We start from the raw sequence: 22,520 nt of genomic DNA, 5'->3' as shown, positions 1-22,520 counted from the left end.
ATAGGTAAAAATAAAAATAATTTAAATAGCGTCAAGAACATGATCATAAATCCCACTAAACTTTTTCATTTATTCCTAAATAAATCGAAGAAAAGTTTCTCCTAACTATATCTTTAATAATGCAACAGAAGTATATTGTATATGCATATGTTCAATATTTCGCGCAAACATACTTATTATTATATTCTAAATTGTTCTCTCTACATCGAAAAAAAAAAATAATATTGAAGATATGGAACCATCATAGATTTATTCGCGCGAGGTGTATCTCAGAATTTTCAGATTCACATAAGTTTCTTTGGCAGTCGGTCCGCGGTCCATCCCCAACATCATTTCGTCTCCGGAAACCCATGGGGCTCATAACGGTGGCGGAGTGCACCATAGAGAGCGAGGGGTACGAAAACTTGCATTCTCCCTTGGCGTGACTGCACGTCGCAGCTACATACGTCATAAAACTTTGCTAATATAGCGGAGGACCGCGGTGCCGTCTTTGCGCCGGTGACTCGAAATCGCTCGTTTCTCTCCGGCTGGGTCGACATTCGTTTTACTTTCCCTCATCTTTCACTTTTCATCCTACTGAATCCCACATTCTCATTCTCTCTTACCTTCTCTTTCTTTTTCTTTCAAATGACGAGTGAAATTTATGCGATTCGTAGCTGGTGTAGAATTTTATGACCTATCATTTAAATCATTATTTGAATCACTTAATTTAAGCCAGATGCAATCGAGTGCTTTTTATCGTAGAGAAAATATTGATTGTCTTTAATTGGGACTGTGTTAGGTACTTATCGCCTCAACGATTATTTTTGTTCGCTTTTACATGAATATTTTAGTGATTATTAAATAGCAATTCTTTGATAATTTGATTTGTTTTGATATCATATTTTTAGATTCTGTGCAGCCAATTATGCTTTTTGATTTAACTAGTTGTAATTACAAAATGCTTTGCAATATACCTTTGAATAGAATTTAATCTATAAATCATAATTTTCTTTAATTTAATTAAATAATTAAATTAAAATTGACTTTTTATTTTTGTCACTTCTTATCGACAAAATACTTGGAATAACAACTGTTGCTTTAAATATGAAAATACATTAAAAATTTACTCTAAATTTCTAAAAATATGTGTTAATAATTATTTTCACAATTGAAAATTGTACTATATATCATTATATTTATTTATAATATATCCATGCTTTTTTCTATGCATTGATTAGTACATTTTCTCTTTTTTTATTAAAAACGTTAATTGACTATTGAACAAATTCTTATGTTTCTTGTTTTATTTCAAAATGAGAATATTATATTAAAGAATAAAGAGTGAAAATATTTTCTATTTTACATTGCTTAGAAATGCAAAAATTGACTTTGCACGCCGACATAAAAATAGATTTCAAAATCTCGTGAATATCGTAAGTGAAGTTAACGAATTATTCTCCTGGGTTCCGAATGACACTACGATCTTTATTCAGTGCGGCGCTTACTCCTGTGACGGCGCAGTTTAATCCCATCTTGCAGCAGTTCGAGAAACGGCGAAAAAGCCGCGGTTTCTCAACGTTCCGCGCCGTTTTTCAATTATGCATTCGCATATTTTACCGGAATGCCTTGTCGCATTCAGCGACGAACGCGACGACAGCTGCTGGACTGCATTTACGAGGTTAACAATAATTCAACGCCACCATCTTTACGGCGGTTGCTATACATTGGATGTTTCCGCGATATCTACGAGCTTGTTACTATTATTTATTCCGATTTTATCACGGAGATTTAGATTCTTCAAATTGTCTGAAAATTCACGTTTTTCTCTCAACATGTGAGCATTTTAATTAAATAGTTCGATAGTATTAATATATTAGAAAAATGCATAAACTTTTTAATAAGCATATATAATGTTGTAAAAAGTTTGCAATATTTTTTATTTCTTACTAAATTTTGCAAAATTTCTATCAAATTTAAATAATTTCTCTTTTGTGTGAAATTAAAAATTTTTATAAAATAACTTGTATTATTCGTATACGCGAAACAATTATTTGAGAACGCCTAAAAATTAAAAAAAAATGTAGAGCATCCTACTCGCGAGTATCATCGGAACAGAATTAAGAATCCAGAAATAGAAAACTCACATTTATATCCGCAGAATTCTTAATAATTCCAGAGGGCTGTCTCGATGTGTTATTGCGAGGGTCTTTGACCTCTTCCCGGCTTTTTCACCGCTCGTTGTTGCTTCAACCCTTCGTATTGCCTTTAAAGAGGGGAATCGCAGAAAAATTAACGCTCGTTAGAATCTGAGCTCGAGTTGACGGGACAGTTGGTCATGTTCAACGTCACAGCTAAACACCGCCCGCGACTGTAACAAATTGCAACAAAAAGGACAAGGTAGTTTTTACGACGCTTCGTGCGACGACATGCGAGAAATCGAGTGCTTTGAAGGACAAATCGTGAGGAAACGCCTGTCGCGTGAAGCGACGTGCAAAGGGGTGATTCGTGAAAATTAGTCTTATCCCTCTTGCTACTATTAATCCTCTTCCATTATCGAGAGACATAATGGAATAATGGAAAGTATTCCAATTTAAGTTGTTGATGATTTTAACATTAATTCGTACTGCTACAAGTTAATAACAAATATTTTATTCCGTTAACTAAAATCGATAATGTGTTATGAACAATATATCTTTATCAAATTTTATCATTTTTAAAACGTTTGAAAAAATATTTCATAACACATTTCTATAGAATATGTTTAATTAAAAGAGATTACGTTGTATGTATTTATTTACTTAAGATCTAATAATATAACGAAAAATAATAATATATTTATATATATACAATTATATTTTTGTGTGAGGCATTTTTCAAACAACGTCAACGATCTTTTAACTCTTTTTTGGTATTGGACAGAAGGGAAAGGAAAGAAAACCAACAAAGAAAAGCCTCTTAAGTGACGCATAGAAATTCAATGAAAAGTCAAGGGAGTTTCGAGATCGATACTCGGATGCGGAGTTGAACGTGGCGGGAGAACGTTAGGAAATATGAAGGGAAAGCGGAAAGGAGAAGATATAGATGCCTTTATTGGCCTTGTGCCAATGCTTGCTATCTATGTGGAACACCTGTGTCTGCCCAATGTCTCGAATCGCGACAGATCGAACAATGGGAGAGTCTTAAGACAAAAGAGCCAGCGAACGATAGTTCTGAAACGAAACAGAGAGCATTGCTACTTTGTCTCTTGTTGAGTTCGATTATGTTATAAAACTTCTATAAGATTTTTATTGCAACGGTAGAAAGATTATAGCAAGAACTTGACTGTCTTGCTTTTCTCTTTATTTTTTTATTTTAGAATATATGTAATATAATAATGTAATAATGAGACATTTGTGTTTAAGTAAATTAAATAAGTAATAAATTACAAGACAAATATTTATCTTTGGTTTTTCGTAATTGATTTTTGACAGTTAATGACCATCTGCGCGTGACATCGTCGTATTACATTTATACTATACATATTTGAATCTTAGGAAGTCTTAGAATTCGGAATAGACATGACGTGGCATCGTTGTAGTTTGGTGTTTATTGCTCGGTCATGATGGGATTCGAAATTAAGGACTGTTTGTTTGCACGATATCGTCATCTTCATTGTGATAAGGTCTCAATACATTAATGGATCGACCTATCGAACAAGACCACCTAACAATCTGACATTGCTAGGCGCTTTGTGTAGCGAGAATGTCGATCTAAACACACGATAGGTGATGTTATTTCTTTTTCTTAGCATTGTTACAGTATTTGTGCAAATGCAAAATTGACAGACAATATTTTAACAAATATATACATATATATATATATATATTTCATTTTTATACTTTTTCTTTTCTTTAATAATAATAAAAAATAATAATGGAGAATAATTGAAATTGTACTTACTCTTTGGAGAAAAAATTAAAATGATTAATTCAGTGGATTCTGGAGAAAATTACGGCAGACTTTTTCGAAAAATTCTGTGAAGATCGTAGTATCAACATTTTTGCAGACACAAGTCGCCATGATTAAATATTTGATAATCTATATTGGGTGCTACTTCTCTTATATATCCATAAAAACTACGTTTTTTTTTAGCTCTTCGTCATCCGAAAAATTGTAAATATTTCAATTGCACGATATATAACTGGTTGTATTCGAAATTCTAATTCATAATTTAGAGAACGGCAGCGCTGCGCCAACTGTGTGTCATAAAGAGATCGATCCAAATTTTATTACAAGGGCAAGAGAGAGACAGAGAAACGGACAAAGTCCCAAAGCTTCTTACGGGCTTCATCGAAGATGCATGAGAGCATCAAACTATCCGACACACTGAGTGCCTTTCTTAGATTTTTGTATGATGGGAGAAACGCGCTGCATAACGATTATTGACTTCGACATTTATGAAATCGTCGTCGATGTAACGCGTCTTAAAACGATATTAAAAACTTTGTTTTAACTATTTTTTAAACCTTCTGTTTAATTAAATATTAATGTGTTTTAATAATCATGAGATGACTAGAATTTTAAAACTTTTTGACTTATCTCTAAGAGTTCTGCTCTTATACAGTATTCTCCATAAGTTTGGAAACACCTTACATTTTACAGTTAAACAATCGTATGGCAGCGATTTTTTGTATCAATAAATCGTAAAATATTTAAATAACATTTTTATTTATGACAGATCGCTGCCATGCGATTGTTTAACTGTAAAATGTAAAGCGTTTTCAAACTTGTGAAGAGTACTATATGCAATAGATATGTCCATTTATAGGACAGTTTTTTGTTATCACGATTAATAATATTTCAAATAATATACTGATAAAAAACATTCCATTAAGTTTATATTTTTGTATGTTACGAATATCTAATTAAAGAATATTTCTTTAGAGAATTTTTCTCTTAAATTAAGAGAATCTTTTTAACAGACCTGTGCAGATTTTTGGTATAAATAAATCATAAAATAAACATAAAATATTTAAATGACATTTTTATGTATAACAGATCGCTGCTATGCAATTCTTTAACTGTAAAATGTAAAAAATTTCCAAACTTATGGAGGATACTGTATACATATTTCGCTTGAACATATTAACGTGAAATTAATAATCTCTCGCTCTTTTTAGCATCTATTCCTCATTTTTTATCTTTCTTCTAATTTTTCATTACTCAAACTTGTCAAAATTCGCATTAATCCGCGGAATCGTTCTGCATACCACACTGGATTTCGTTATCCGCTTTAGCATTGCGACACCCAAGAGAACGAGAACACCGTAAGACGACGCGCCCCTGATAATAGCTCCTTACGTATACGTATTGCCGGGCTGCCAATTTGACGAGAAGAGAAACGACTTGTCGTCACGGCCGGCGAGACACGTATTCGCGCTACGTGTTCACGCGAGCATTCCGCTCACGCTCCTCGACGATCGCTTTCGACGAACGACGCGGTTCCTCGGCGTCTATCAGCTCGCTCTGCAACAGCAAAAGACGAAGCAGAAAGCTACTTGTTATCAGTCTCTGCTCTGTTCGAGCTGACGTACGCAGATGATCTTTCAGCCGAAGCCATTTCTTTGCGACTTGTAATTCACACAATATCAGAAAGCGGTATTGTGTGCGCGGAGAGAATTTTCTCGTAGAATAAAAAATGTTAATATGTACATAGTAAAATTCATCGAACATATTTTATATTTTATTGTGGTAGATATTACTATTTTTATTGTGGTAAATATTAATCAGAAAAATTCTTATAAAATTTTTCCAATACCATATTGTCCATGATTATCATGACTTTCAGGGTAAATTCTAAGAGAAAATTCTCTCTGTGTACTTCTCGGTTCTTTGATATATGCAAATAAATTGCTTTAACTTGAATGTGTGTGTATGTCGAGATTATAAATAGTATAAATAATTTTTAGAATTTCTTGATTTTGACAAATTATATCTTTACGGATACAAAAATTGAAATAATTAACATAACTAATTAATGATGCAAAAATAACAGCTTTCGTCTGGGAATTTTCTCTTAAACTTTCAAATCAATTTCATTCTAAGAGATATCGAGACTGCGAACTTGATATAGCCAAAATCTTCTTGTCAACTAAAGTTTGACAATGTCAAGACAACGGTGCGACAGGCGCAACTACAAAGCAAAAGTCAGAAAGAACGATCTTTCATTTTTAACGTAGTACGCCGATGCTTCGGACGTTTTAGGAAGAAGAAAGTTGTTTCTTCGACATAGAGTATACTCGTCAATTTTCATTATACTTGAATATCCAAATCCAAAATACTGATTTTCTATATTTTTAATAAAAAAAAGAAATAAAAGAAACAACTCTCAGAAAATATTGAAAGATACTTATAAGTTTATATATGTGTGTGTATGTACATATACATATATAAACAATTTTAAGTAAATTACCCTTTTATATAATATTCATTTTTATACTTGTAATAAAATAATGGTATCTAATGAACTTACAGAAAAGTTTTATTGTCTAAATTAGTTGAAGCAAAAAGGATTAAAATACAATCCCATTTTATTATTATTATTATTATATTCTATTATTTTATTGTTATTATTTCTATTGTATCATTATATTATTATATTATATTACATATTTTAGAATAATTATGTATATATAAGAATATTTCTTTTTTTCAGTTATATTAAGTTATATTAAAAACTGTGATAAATAAGTAAAAGTATTATTATTTAGTTTTTAGTCCCACATTTTCTAAAATACAATAATAAAATTATGTATAACTTCTCTCTCTCTCTCTCTCTCTCTCTCTCTCTCTCTCTCTTTTTATCTTATAGAAAAATATTTATTATTATTACTAGTCTACATTTTTTATATTTTTATAATGCAATCTATATATTATTTATTTCTTATACACATTTTTATTTTTGACTATATTTCTTTCTTTACCAGTAAATACGAAAAAGCTCAGAAGCTATTTCAAAAGATGAAAATAATAATTTTTTATTAATACTCATATGTGTAACACATTTTGTTTTAGAAAACTAACTAATTTATTTTGCTTTACGCTCAATATTCATTCGTGCTAAGTGTCAAGTAACTTCTCACGTTTTGAAGTCTGAACAGTCGATCTTCGTGGGAGTATACGAAATTTCTCTTCCATTTTTAGAACAGTCCAACGGAGCGCCGACGCCTCGAGGGCTTTAGAGTTTAAGAACGAACACGCGGAACAACGGGAAAGAGCCTTTAACACGCAAACCCCTTATTTTCGCCGATTTAAAGGAAAACAACTCGTGCAGGCTGCAACTGGCAGGGTTGCTCTTGCAATTTTTGAATCTCCGAGCTTGACATGCAATCATTTCACTCTTTTCAAAAGAAATTGTATTATATGTTTACACATTTAAAGACACAAAAAATATTAATATAAAAATGTAATATACAAAGTGTCTAATCGTCCCACTTTTCATGGAGATCGTGCAGATAGAGCGGGTAAAACTGAATAAAAATATTTACAATAATTACTAAATACAAAATACAAAATAAAAATACAAATACAATAATTAATGAAAAATTAATTAAGAAACATCGGCCCAAATCCGCGCGAGTATAAGCGCGTATCAAGAAGAGACCTCTCACAGTTGTTACACGGTTGCTAGGCACAATACATAATTAAACTTGATTATTAATCCCAATCCCAATGCTTCGTCGCGTGCCTAGTAACCGCGAAACGTTGGGCTGTCTCTTCTTGTCACGCGCCTAGTAACTGCGTAACGCTGAACTATCTCTTCTTACGCTGATATTTTTAAATTAATTTCTTTTTAATTATTATAAAACGAAAGTCGCAAAACAATAGAGGATTTATCGCTCTGATTTTAGAAGATTTTATCTAATTTAAATTAGATAAAATATTAGTTTAATTTGTGATTTTTTTACATATTTATTGTGTATACACAAAATATGTGCTAATGTTAGAAGACTTCGATAATTACAATATGTATATGTATATAATGAAAAGATTAACCAAGAGACTATATTTTTGAATTTTAGAATCTTCGCACGCAAAGGATATTTGCATAAAGACAGCCGTTTTTTTTCCTTTAGAAGAATTTACTACCCCAACACGTTACCATCTTTTTCCTGCCGACTACTTTTGGCTCGTTTCGTTTACTTTAAAAGTTTTCGCGCAAGCTATCGCCACAATGTGTTCGCACGTACTTATCTACCTACCGCTTGCAACACGCTCAACAACGATGCGGGCCGCTTTCGTGCCAATTGTTTTTTGGGATTAATGCGATTTTGGCTGCGGCTCCATTATGCAAGATACCTTTTCAGACAGTAAATTGGGACAGGATTCGAGAGCGAGGCAATTTGCCGATGAGATTTTTTTTGTTTCTTTGCACGAGCATTGTTTGCGTGTTTACGAAACGTGTAGCAGAATATTAAAGACAATATTTTTCACTCCTTAATATAATGATATTATACAACATATATATTTGTATAATTATATCGTATATATCATATTTCATATTTTTTCAGAATGTTATATATTGTATTATTAAATTACTAGTAGTAAAGTATTATTAAATTAAAACTCTGAGAATTTTGATTTGAATATTTCTGATTGATTTTTTACCATATAAAAAATTTCATTTTTACAAAAGATAAATCAAAACGTATGAATTTATTTATAAATTATAAAACTACAGTCATTATATTAAAACTAACGCAAATTACAATCATTCTATAAACGTTTCGACCGCACGCGGTCTTCTTCAGTATAATTATTGAAATATAAATTCTTACAATTCACATAATATCGAAATTTAATTATAGTTATTCAGAATCAAGAGTTTTTGAGTAATTAACGCGTGTTTCAATCCGTCCTGTCCAACAATGTTCGCCTCGATATGATCCCTGATTTTGTTCAGATCTCGGATAGTTTCATCGTTAATATGCGAGAAATTAACCCGTTCCGTAGGCGCTATCATCGTTCTTCTTGATAATTTTGCTACTTATTAACAGTTATTAAGGATGACACATAACAAACCAACAATACAGAAAGACAGCTCATTTTAAACTCTCAGAGAGAGTTTAAAATGAGCTGTCTTTCTGTATTGTTGGTTTGTTATGTGTCATCCTTAATAACTGTTAATAAGTAGCAAAATTATCAAGAAGAACGATGATAGCGCACTTCATTGATTATTACAACATTATTATATATAATATATAATTACATATTATAATGATATTGTGTCACAGTTACCTTTGATTTGACTTTTATTAGCACAATTTTTGCTAATTTTACATTTGCAGAGTTAATTCTCTTTTGTTATTAAATAAATAATTTAATTAAAAAATTAAGAAACTATCGTTATCTTTAATTGAGAAAGAATATATCAAGATTTTCTGTGTTCTTTTTCTTTAATATTATTTGTTTCTAAAATATTTTAATCTTTTCCAATCTCCTAATATTATTTAAGTTACTATTATATAATTTAAAACATAATAATAATATATTTATTTTAAATTAAATATTTAATGTATATATTAAATATCTGATCGTTAGTTAGTGAAGATTTGCATTTTGCAAGCGAATATGGCGATTTAACTTGCGGCGACCTTGATCATTCGATCGCGATCCTTCGCAAATCCTCTTATTCACGGACGCTTTCTTTGGCCGAAACATGGCAAAGCCGATAACTCTCATTATGCAACTTTATACAAAATTCACGCAGCTCCGCAGCGTAACATACGCCATGCAAACCATAATTGAACGTTACATCCCCCGAGTTTTGCATATAATCCTGATATTCGAATATCTCGAATATCCGATCATCAACATTAATGTGCTGCAAACACTTACAATAACTACGACAGTTATTTAAACAATAATACTACTAGTGTGATAGTAAATAAATCAAGTGATTCAATATCCTGTTTCTGCTAAATTCATATCCACATACTTTTACGAACCATGATTTTTTTTATAACAGAAATTTTGATAACAACCATATATTGCTCAAACATAATTTCATATTTTCTGTAGTTTAATTGAACAAATTTCATATGTTTTTATAAACAAACATGCAAGTTTCAAATTGGTCTCATGTAACTCATTTATAACATATTGTGTTAATAGTGCATATACTTGTATAAGCATGATGATTTAAATTGATTAATTCAAAGAATGGATCCAATTTGCGTATTATTAATAAAAATATTAATAAAAGTAGCTAAAATATATTGCGTTTGATATTTTAGATATTTCCTTCTATTACATCATAATTTTAATGTAATTAACAATGTAAAATATATCTTCTATTATCAATATTAATTATACATAGAGAATTAATCGATAAAGTAAAAGATTAAAGTATTATATATATTCGATTTTATTTAAACAACAACGTTTCGCGTTTTTTTTTCAATTGTAATCAATTTCTTGAAATCAGTTCAGAGATTTCGCCTTACCGAATGTCAGTACTCAAAATGTATGAATAAGTAAGTCTCGTAAAAAAAGTTCTTCCTTTAATAATTCATAACAGCACGTGCTCGGAATTGAGATGGATGAAAAAAGAGAGAAGAGACAGAAACTATATCAGTGGTACAAAATTAGCCGTATTGATCGTAAGCGTTTCGCACTAAAGTCGAAAGCAGTAAAACTTTTTCCGTTTTGTACTGTCACGGACTGCTAGAAATATTATGACGAACTAGAACGAATTGTCGACAATTGGGCCAACCTTACAAGCCGCAGCAAATCCTCTTACTCCCTTTTAGCCCCTTGAAAGACGAATGGGAAGGGCTTTTAAACCGGATGACGATTAGCGTCGACGTGTGAGAGATTTAAGATCTGCCAAATCTGGCGATTACTCGACCGAGCAAAGACCACTCGCAGGAAGAACAAAAGGAAGTAAGAAGAGAGGGAAAGGTCAGTCCGAGAGAGTTGAAGTCAAGATTTGCGCCCTCGAGCAAGGACAGACGCGGAAAAATGGCGAGATGGTTAAAGTCCCTGCTCGCTTCGATGAGATACACTGGGGATGAAATATGAACAGGGATCTCGTTAACGATGCATCCTGGCAAGAAAAGAGGACGAGCTCTTTAACGCGTGAGCGTCGAGGGTTTTTTTCATGCGCCAGCATTAAACGAAGTAGAGTAGAATATATTTCTAATGTTCTAGAACTAAGGATTTCTTACAGAATTCTACATACGCTTACTCGGACGCACACGAATACGAAAAATTGTAAGAAAATACTTCACAAAGTCGGAAATTTACGCAATGGAAAATAATATTAAATTATGCGAAATAAAGAAGATGAAAATTACTACACAGAAATTCTCATAAATCATTACGTCGTAAGATAAAAAGTCTAAAAATTATAAATAGTAATATATAAACAATAATTGTTATATAGGTACATTTCTACATAATAATTGTTAAATATATTTATGAAAAGAAATATGGATCGATAATACATAATGTGACACAAACCACAAAGTTTCCCGTCAGAGACTCTATTGTACTTTGGTTTCATAATTTTCCGGCGTTTATAGCCGAGAGATAACTTGATATTCTTAAAGCTAAAGGACTCCGACGTGCGCCTGCCGAAGGAAGAAGCCGCTATCGCTTTTCGCGAGCGTTATGCTCATTTGCATTGCGTGACGAGCCCGCTTTCCGCAAGCCTTTACGTGTTATAAAGCCAGTGTGCGTTGCATGTCGTTACTCCCTCTCTTCGAGAATCTCTCTTTTTTTCGTTCTCTGTCCTTCTTCCTTTCTCGGTGACTCTCAGCCATTTTTATCCCGGCGGATTTTGCTTGTACGGCCCTCCGTACTTTTTTTACGTCCCTTTCTTCTAACGAGCAACGTCGAGCGGACTTCTCGACGTCGTTATTGATTAAGTGGCCACGCGAAAGCGCGCCTGGATTCTTTAACGGCGAAATTTTTATTGGCGACTAACTCGCGACGGCAATTTTCCTCCTCTCGACTCGACGGCGACTTTAAGCGGCGAAAAATTTCAAAGCACGAAACCGACATAATCATCCGACTTAGCATGTGCTGCTATTTTTAATGTCAAAAAATTATATTGCGAAATTTTATTACACTAAGAAATGCTTCTAAAAATAATTTTTGCACCTTTTTTTACCCTAGTAAATTAATAACAATTTATATAATATAATTATATAAATATATATTTTTCATATATTTAATTATTTATAAAATTATTTATAATTATTTATAAAGAAATATGAATACCTAAGAAAAGATCGCTAAAAGATAAAAATATATATATATATATATATATATAATATATGTTATGTACTTACATACAAAATATCTAAAAATAATATAATATTATTAAAAAATAAATTAGTTGATATTAAAATGTTTGGGGAAAATATTACAGAAATTGAAATTTTCGGGAAATACTATGAAAATAAAAGGATCCACAGAGTGTAAGCGATACTAAGTTTAGAAATCATTAAAACCACGTTTAACGAACCTTAGTGGAAATAATTTCCAGTAAATTGTTATTAAAGCTATTTTTCGTCAAACTAGTACTTTAATAAATTTAAAAAATCAAAGTTATAAGTATAATCGATATTTCGAAATATAATGAATTCAATAAATTTGATTTTAATGATTTTAAAAATTATATTTATATTATTTTTAAACAAATAATAAACAAATAATAAAATAATTGTTAAGTTATTTTTATACATGTAGATTGTTAAACGCTATGTATATAATACGGTAAAAATATTAAGAAATAATAATCACTAAAACTAAATCGCAGAATTACTTTTACTAGTAGTATGAGTCAAAATTAATCAGCCTTTTTGAAGTAGTGTAAATTAAGATTCAATAACATGTAATTTTAAACAAAACTTTACGTAATATATTAACTTAAAAATTTATTACACAGAAAAGAAGAAAAGATTTTTAAAAATAATCAAATTTTTTGTTTTTAGTAGTATAATTCAAAATTAGTCAGCCTTTCAAGTAGTATAAATCAACATTAAACAGTGCTTAATTTAAAAACTGAAACTGTTAATTATGTATAATATATTAGTCTAAAAATATGTTAGAGAGCAAAATGACAACATTTAAAAAATAAAAATTTAACTTTATGTTCAGTAGTACAGTCTAAAATTAGTCAGAATTTTTTTAAGTAGTATAAATTAAGATTAAACAGTGCTTAATTTTAAACTACTAATTATGTCTAATATTAGTCTAATAATTTATTAGAGAGCAAAAAAAGATTTATTACATATGTTTACATATATTACATATTTGAATTTTTCGTTACTACGTAAAAAAGATATAATTTCGAGAAAGAAACCGATTATATTTGTTCCATATTTATTCCTTACAAATTGGCACAATTATTCTGTTATAATCATCTATTATCCATTTACAAATGATATTATCGTACTGTCATTCACACATGAACTCTGTATCCGCGCGTATTATATATCAGTGCTATTGTTTCATCATTGTAAGTTGTAATTACGAATCATCTTTGAGGGACGACAGGTACAAGCGTTCCCCGATATCGAATGCATTTGTCCGATTGAAAGGGAGGGTATCGGACGAGATGCAAGGGCCAATGGAGAGAGATCGTTGTACGATAGATCTATCTGCTATTAGCTGCATACTGAGTGTTCCAGAATTCACTTTATTTTCTCAATAGCACATATATGCTCATTGCTGTTTCAAAATTTGGATATCCATCTTTTTCACGTAATAGTAATATACAAACATTTTAATTTTAAACATTATTTTTTATCATACACTTTTAAGTAATATATATTGTTTAAAAATAATATAGTTAAATTAAATACACTTTACTTAAAAAAAATAAGAAAAAAATATAAGATATTATTTTTCCTTTGTATATCTAAGTATTTAAGTAATACTTTTAACTGTCTATATATTTTAAAAAATTTTGTTTGCTAAAAATTAATTACTTTTAAATCCAAATCAATTAAAGAATTTGTAACAAAATGAAAATCTGAGAAAGCTGAGACACCCTGTATATTTTACATCTCTTCCTCCCTTTCCTGTCAACATGCAGGACGCCACGTTTTGACGTAATCACTCCTACGTTCAGAAATCCAATTAACCGACCATTAATAAGGGATTCCTCCTGACGGAAGAGATAATAGTACCTGCCCCATCGTCAGCTGCAGTTGCACCTGTCGGTGCACTGCGTCTTGCACCTGTCTTCATTCACGCGGGGATAAATGGCCGATCCCGTGACGCCGCCAGTTGTAAGGAGAACCATTAGTTTCCGGTGATCGCGAATTGAGATCGTCCTTTGTAGGGAACTGCACGATCATGCTCGAGTCTTAGTGCTGCACTTTAGCTCGTGACATTTCTTTGGAGCTATTGAACAGTTTCCTGCTAAGATAAGCTCGATTACTGCTGCTTAATCTCAGTTTATACTACTTGGAAAAAATCTGACTAATTTTAGACTGTACTACTGAACATAAAGTTAGATTTTTATTTCTTCAAATTTGTTATTTTGCTCACTAACAAATTCTTAAACTAACATTTTACACATAATTAATAGTTTCATTTAAAATAAAGTACTGTCTAATGTTGATTTATACTACTTGAAAGACTGACTAATTTTGAATTATACTACTACAAACGAAAAATTTGATTTTAAAATATTTCTTAATATATTTTCTGTGTAATAAATTTTTATATATATATGAATATATTACATAAAAATTTCGTTAAAAATTAAATAGTACTTCAAACTTGATTTATACTTTCGTGAGTTTGATTTATACTAAAAAATTTGATTGTTTTTTAAAACTTTTTTTGAGTAATAAGTTATTAAATCAATATATTGCATAAAAGTATTGTTCAAAACTAATTAGTATTTAAATCTTAATTTACACTACTTAAAAGGCCGAATAATTTTGAATTATACTACTCGAAATAAAATATTTCATTATTTTCTTAAATTTTTTTCATTTTCTGTGTAATAAATCACTTAAATTAATATATCACATAAAGTTTTGTTTAAAATTAAATAGTATTTGAATCTTGATTTATACTACTTGGAAAAAGTCTGACTAATTTTGACCGATACTCCTGAACATAAAGTTAGATTTTTATTTTTTTAAATTTGTCATTTTGCTCTCTAACATATTCTTAAACTAGTACATTACACATAATTATCAGTTTTTGTTTTAAAATTAAGCACTGTTTAATGTTGATTTATACTACTTGAAAACTGACTAATTTTGAATTATACTACTAGGAACGAAAAACTTGATTATTTCTTAAAATCTTTATGTGTAATAAATATTTTAATGAATACATTAAATAAAAGTTTCGTTAAAATTTAAATAGTACTTCAAACTTGATTTATACTACTTTAAAAAGGCTGGCCAAATTTGAATTATACTACTAGAAACAAAAAATTTGATTATTTTTCTAAACCTTTTTTAAGTAATAAGTTATTAAATCAATATATTGCTCAAACGTATCGTTGAAAACTAATTAATATTTAAATCTTGATTTACACTACATAAAAGGCCGAATAATTTTGAATTATACTACTCGAAATAAAATATTTCATTATTTTCTTAAATTTTTCTCATTTTCTGTGTAATAAATCACTTAAATTAATATATCACATAAAGTTTTGTTTAAAATTAAATAGTATCTGAATCTTGATTTATACTACTTGGAAAAAGTCTGACTAATTTTGACCTATACTCCTGAACAAAAAGTTAGATTTTTATTTTTCTAAATTTGTCATTTTGCTCTCTAACATATTCTTAAACTAGTACATTACACATAATTATCAGTTTTTGTTTTAAAATTGAGCACTATTTAATGTTGATTTATACTACTTGAAAGCTGACTAATTTTGAATCATACTACTAGGAACGAAAAACTTGATTATTTCTTAAAATCTTTATGTGTAATAAATTTTTAAATTAATACATTAAATAAAAGTTTCGATAAAATTTAAATAGTACTTCAAACTTGATTGATACTACTTCAAAAAGGCTGGCCAAATTTAAATTATACTACTAGAAACAAAAAATTTGATTACTTTTCTAAATTTTTTTAAAGTAATAAGTTATTAAATCAATATATTGCATAAAAGTATTGTTCAAAACTAATTAGTATTTAAATCTTCATTTACACTACTTAAAAGGCCGAATAATTTTGAATTATATTACTCGAAATAAAATATTTCATTATTTTCTTAAATTTTTCTCATTTTCTGTGTAATAAATCACTTAAATTGATACATCACATAAAGTTTTGTTTAAAATTAAATAGTATTTGAATCTTGATTTATACTACTTGGAAAAAGTCTGACTAATTTTGACCTATACTCCTAAACAAAAAGTTAGATTTTTATTTTTCTAAATTTGTCATTTTACTCTTTAACATATTCTTAAACTAGTACATTACACATAATTATCACTTTTTGTTTTAAAATTAAGCACTGTTTAATGTTGATTTATACTACTCGCAAGCTGACTAATTTTGAATTATACTATTAGAAACGAAAAACTTGATTATTTTATAAAATCTTTATGTGTAATAAATTCTCAAATAAATACATTAAATAAAAGTTTTGTCAAAATTTAAATAGTACTTCAAACTTGATTGATATTACTTCATAAAGGCTGGCCAAATTTGAATTATACTACTAGAAACAAAAAATTTGATTATTTTTTTAAACCTTTTTTAAGTAATAAGTTATTAAATCAATATATTGCATAAAAGTATTGTTCAAAACTAATTAGTATTTAAATCTTGATTTACACAACATAAAAGGCCGAATAATTTTGAATTATGCTACTCGAAATAAAATATTTCATTATTTTCTTAAATTTTTCTCATTTTCTGTGTAATAAATCTCTTAAATTAATATATCACATAAAGTTTTGTTTAAAATTAAATAGTATTTGAATCTTGATTTATACTACTTAGAAAAAGTCTGACTAATTTTGATCTATACTTCTGAACATAAAGTTAGATTTTTATTTTTCTAAATTTGTCATTTTGCTCTCTAACATATTCTTAAACTAATACATTACACATAATTATCAGTTTTAGTTTTAAAATTAAGCACAGTTTAATGTTGATTTATACTACTTAGAAAGCTATTTAATTTTGAATTATACTACTAGGAACGAAAAATTTGATTCTTTTTTTAACCAATTCTTTTTTTCTGTGTAATAAATTATTAAATTAATATGTTACATAAAGTTTCAGCGAGAATTAAGTAGTATTTGAATCTTGATTGATACTACTTTAAAAAGGCTGACTAAATTTGAATTATACTACTAAAACGACAAATTTAATTATTTTTTAAAATCTTTTTTACGTAATAAATTTTTAAATTAACATGTCACATAAAAGTATTGTTCAAAATATAATAGTACCTAAATCTTGATTTACACTACTTAAAAGGCTGAATAATTTTGAATTATACTACTCAAAATGACATATTTGATTATTTTTTGAAATCTTTTCTTTTTTTTGGTGTAATAAATTCTTAAATTAATATATTACAGAAAGTTTTGTTTAAAATTAAATAGTATTTGTATCTTGATTTATATATTGCTTGTGAAAAGTCTGGCTAATTTTAGACTGTACTACTAAACATAAAGTTAGATTTTTATTTTTTAAATTTTGTCATTTTGCTCTATTACCTATTCTTAGAGTAATACATTACATAATTAACAATTTCAGTTTTAAAATTAAGCACTGTTTAATGTTGATTTATACTACTTAAAAAGCTGACTAATTTTGAATTATACTACTAGGAATAAAATATTTGATTATTTTTAAAAATTCTTTTCTTATTTTTGGTGTAATAAATTTTTAAATTAATTACATAATATACTACTGAAAGTTTCGTTCAAAATTACATGTTATTAAATTTTGATTTAAACTACTTCAAAAAGGCTGATTAATGTGCACTTGTACTACTAGTGAAAGTAATTCTGCGATTTATTTTTCAGATTATTATTTCTTAATATTTATTTTACGGTATTATATACATAGTGTTTAACAATTTAAAAGTGTAAAAATAACTGGACAATTATTTTATTATTTGGTTAAAAGTTACAATAAATACAATTTTAAAAATTATATATATATAAAAATTCATTGAATTCATTTTGTTTCAAAATAACGATTATACATTTAACTTCGATTTTCTAAATTTATTCAAGTATAAGTTATTTTACGAAAAATACCTTTAATATTAAGTTACTGCAAATTATTTCCACTAACAATCATTAAACGTGGTCTTAATAATTTTCATTTCTAAGCCGCTTAGGATCGCTTACACTGCGCATCCTTTGTGGATAATTTCAACATTATTCGTAGCAGACTTTCTAAAATTAGATATTTATGAAAATAATTTATTAGCTTTTCCTGTATATATTTACTCATGCATTCGCAAATATCCGAATAATTGTATTAGCGCGTATCTGCCTGTAAAGCGAAATTATTTCAGAACGCAATTTCGGAACGCGACGTAATACGGATGTACTTCTAACCATGGATTAATATGGTAGAAGAGGCACGTACCGCATAATACAAGAGAGCGTAAATTAGAACAGCCATCGAGCTGCCGGTGAATTTCGTCGTGTGGCACGGCTCGGTATTAATTAAAGCATAACGTTAAACAACCCAACGTAAACAGCGGAATGTTACATTCAGCATAAAATCGCAACAACTTACAATCGATTTGATTGCTTCGATCACCATTAATTATTTTGGTTTGGCAAATTATTATATTAAAAATATTTTTTTCAAAGAAAAAATTATTGAGCCACAGCTAACAATTGGATAAAGACAAATTGAATAGCCGCAGTAATTATCTGTTATGAAAATGTGAAGAATATTACATTTGTACATGTAATTATTTTTATATATTTATTAAGCAAAAACTTTCAAAATATTATATACTTTTTATATATAATATATTAACATTTGAAAAGTTATTATTAATTAAAAAAGCACACATCCAATAGAATTGTAATTGTTATGCAAAGTAAAGTCTTCCTTATTAAATGTCTCTATTATTAATTAGTTTAACCAATTCAACAGAAATTCTCTCCGTAAATTATCTAATTTGAATTTTAAAAATGGTTTGAGTTTATTTAACTTCTCATTAAAATATCTGTTGAATTATTTGGCATTTCTACTGCGGGGACCAATTTTTCGCTAAAAGAAGCAAACGATAATTTCGCGGAAGATCATTCTATGTATATTATATACGTATTATTTTGTATGTAAATGTGTGCGTGTGTGCGTGTATGTTCTGAGGTAGAATTAAATAAAATATTATCCAGGGAAAAAATTAAGCACGTGTCGGCTGATGTTAAAGCACAGCAAGAGATAAGCAGCGCAATCCGCGAGGTAAAAAAGTAGGAGTTACATATCCGCAGCATACAATACTGTTGCGAATCTGCCAGATAATCCCGATGGAAAAAAAACGCCACGCAGCCCATTTGCATTCAAAGCTGGATTATTCTGGCAGAGAAACAGAACACACACATAGCAATTAAAAGCCTCTCTGACTTCTCGTCGTAACAATATTATGATAATATATCAAAAAGTAAAATTAGTATAACCAGTGACTTTCACATACTCAAAACCATTTTATTAAATGCACAAATTAGGCAGAACTTTTAGCTAATGAGCTATATACCGAAATTTTTTGCAAAGTTATAGTTTACAAAAATTAATTATAAATTACTATCTGTAACTACTACACTCTTTTTATTTCTTTATAATATTTATAATATTTATTCTTTTCTTTTGCACACATTTTTTTTTCAATTATAGCATTTAATATAACAGATCAAATGTTGAAAAGCGATCGACAGTTCAGAAAATGTTTGTAAAAAATTTTTATCTGATTTGATAATCATTTATAAATTCTAACTTAATTCTCTTTATATTTTTGGGAAAAAGGAACCGCGAAACATAGCGAGAATGTGTCTGGTCAGGTTTTTAAGCTAATTGAATGGAATTGCGCGAAGCAGTAATGACCCAAACACTGGCTGGACAAAAGCCCAGTGCAATAATTCATTTTACGTATTGGCTCGTGCTAATTGTAGTCCCGAGTTTCTCGCGCGCTGCGGGTTAATTACCGCATTCGGATACGCCGCAATGCTCGCAATATCTTTACTGTCGTATGCCGCGCGACATATCACAAGTATCCCACAAAATACTTGCATCTTGAAGTATATACAAATAATCACTAAGTAAATTTCAGACATCTTTCCATATTAATATGTGAATATCAGATATATCGTTGCAATTATAAAAATTATCTAAATAAATCTTTCCTTCCCAAAAGAAGACAAAAATTTTGTTGACAATTATTTTACATTGAAATAAAAAAATATACTTAAGTTAAAAGTAGGTCAAGGTGCCGATTATGAGATACCATTTACATTTTCTTAATTATTTCCAAAATATATGCAATTAGAAAAGTGTCTATATACTGTTTTTAATCGTCATTTCATGTAGTTTTAGAAATTCTACTTCAATAAGTTATATCTCGTTCGAGTTTTAATATACATAGGTTTGATTAAAGTAAGTCAGTTTTTGTATCAAAACCAAAAGGTCTCCTAATATGAGATACTAGCTGATCTTAATATGAGATACCGCCTTTTATTAGATAAACTTAATTTCATTTTTATTAACACCAAAAATAAAAGACATATAGATAAAAGTTAATGGTTTTATTATTACCTGTCTTAATTTGAAACCTTTTACAGTATTATATCTTCAGAACTAGCAATAAAATTTATATAAATATAGCTTTAATTATCTTATTTATTAGACTTATTTCTTAAACTCTTATATCAAAATGTCAAAAATATGAAGGTAGGCACTTATATTTTAAATCAAACGAAAAACTATCCTTAGAATAGAAAAATAAAATAAAAAACAAAACTAAAAAAAATTTTAAATAAATTTTAAAATTAATTTAAAAATTTTAATTAATTAATTAATTAATAATTGATTATAATTAATTTTAAAATTAAAAGAAATTTTTTTAATTTCTTAATTTTTAAAATTTTTCGACGCTTTAAAATACCCCATCTGCTTGGATTGGACAGCATCAATAGCCTTAATCATGGCGCTAAGATTCCAGCTTTTTACTTTTTGATGGCAGTCTAAAGACATAAATTATTCTTAAAATAATCAATTATTTACGTTACAAAAAAATGGTTCCTAATATGAGATATCTCATTTTACGAGACCTTCGGTATCTCTTATTAAGAATTTACTATTTGACCGAGATTCAACAAAAAACATTTTGTTTTACTTATAAAACACTATAATATGCACTAGTATCATAAAATAGACTACATTAGTAATGAATGTATTAATATTTTACAACATTCAAAACAAATTTTATAAAATTTAACGTTCTTTGAATCTAGTGCGGAAAAATGTGTGATTTTGCTTCCGCGACAAATCAGCGTGTCCTCGTCTGTTCGCTGTCGCTCAATTGGATCTGTTTATCCGACGAAGTAAATGACGCAAACGTCACACATTTCAGATGTACGGTGTCGTTACTAAGACGCTATCTCATATTTAAAACCTATCTCATAATCGGTACCTTTACCCATCTTTTTCATAGATTATTTTTAAAAAAACGTATATCTTATATACAAATTAAATATAACTCATCTGCATGCTTTTTTCCGAACACCAAAGATATCATCCGTCGAATTCGTCGAAAGTTTCATTCCACGTTGTAAGCTACGCCGGCTCGTCACGGCGAAGTTATTCGCGCAAGATTTCAGCTTCCACGCGGAATTTAATCTCATTGAAAAGCTCGCCCGGCGCGAAACGAGCGGACGAAACGCCGGCGACGAGAAATCTGGTCGGGCCACGTGGCGCACCAGAAAGATATCACCAAAAATCACTCCCAGCTTCACGGATTTCTACGCCGGAAATTAAAGATTCAACGAGCCGAGGGTAATTTTGGGGACGGGGAACAAGGATTGCGCTTGGCGGGAGAGGGTTGAAAATGGAAATCGATGCCGAATTCGGTCTGGTAGAAGGTAGGGAATGAAGAAAATGGGGAAGGGATACATTCGACGTCGTTAAATTGTATTCGAGAGAAACTCGAATTCTATAAGAACAACTATCGATAGTGAAGCGGAAAATACGTGTGTTTTTTGCGGACATTATACTTTCGCGGAGAGAATTTATTTGGATCATTGTAAAGCGATCTAGATTTTATAATAGCATGGCTGTTTTTGCTTCTTTTATCTGTATATTTTTTTAAATCAAGATAACTTTTTGTAAACACAAATCTGATCGATTTTGATTAATCTACTTCCACGTATCAATTATTAATACAATTTTGTTGTCAAAATGACGACACTGATAGATACAATTATTGAAAAAATAAAATTGTATTTGGAAGATGTGCTTAATTTGATAACAAATTAATATTACTTCTTCTATTTAGAATCTTTGTTTATTGTAAAACTATTTTG

At 29.3% G+C, this 22,520-nt stretch overlaps 1 protein-coding gene across 3 annotated transcripts in view; it reads left to right on the top strand.

Annotated features, from left to right (window-relative positions):
- Gfrl (Glial cell line-derived neurotrophic family receptor-like) overlaps positions 1–22,520 on the top strand; it is a 305,673-nt gene that overhangs the window by 272,516 nt on the left and 10,637 nt on the right. The window lies entirely within an intron of this gene.

Source organism: Nylanderia fulva, unplaced genomic scaffold, assembly GCF_048542155.1.
Source record: "Nylanderia fulva isolate GAGA-0341 unplaced genomic scaffold, ASM4854215v1 Scaffold4, whole genome shotgun sequence".
In the NCBI taxonomy this organism is placed as follows: domain Eukaryota; kingdom Metazoa; phylum Arthropoda; class Insecta; order Hymenoptera; family Formicidae; genus Nylanderia; species Nylanderia fulva.
Note: the sequence above shows the minus strand (reverse complement) of the source record. Positions and strands in the feature narration are given on the sequence as shown.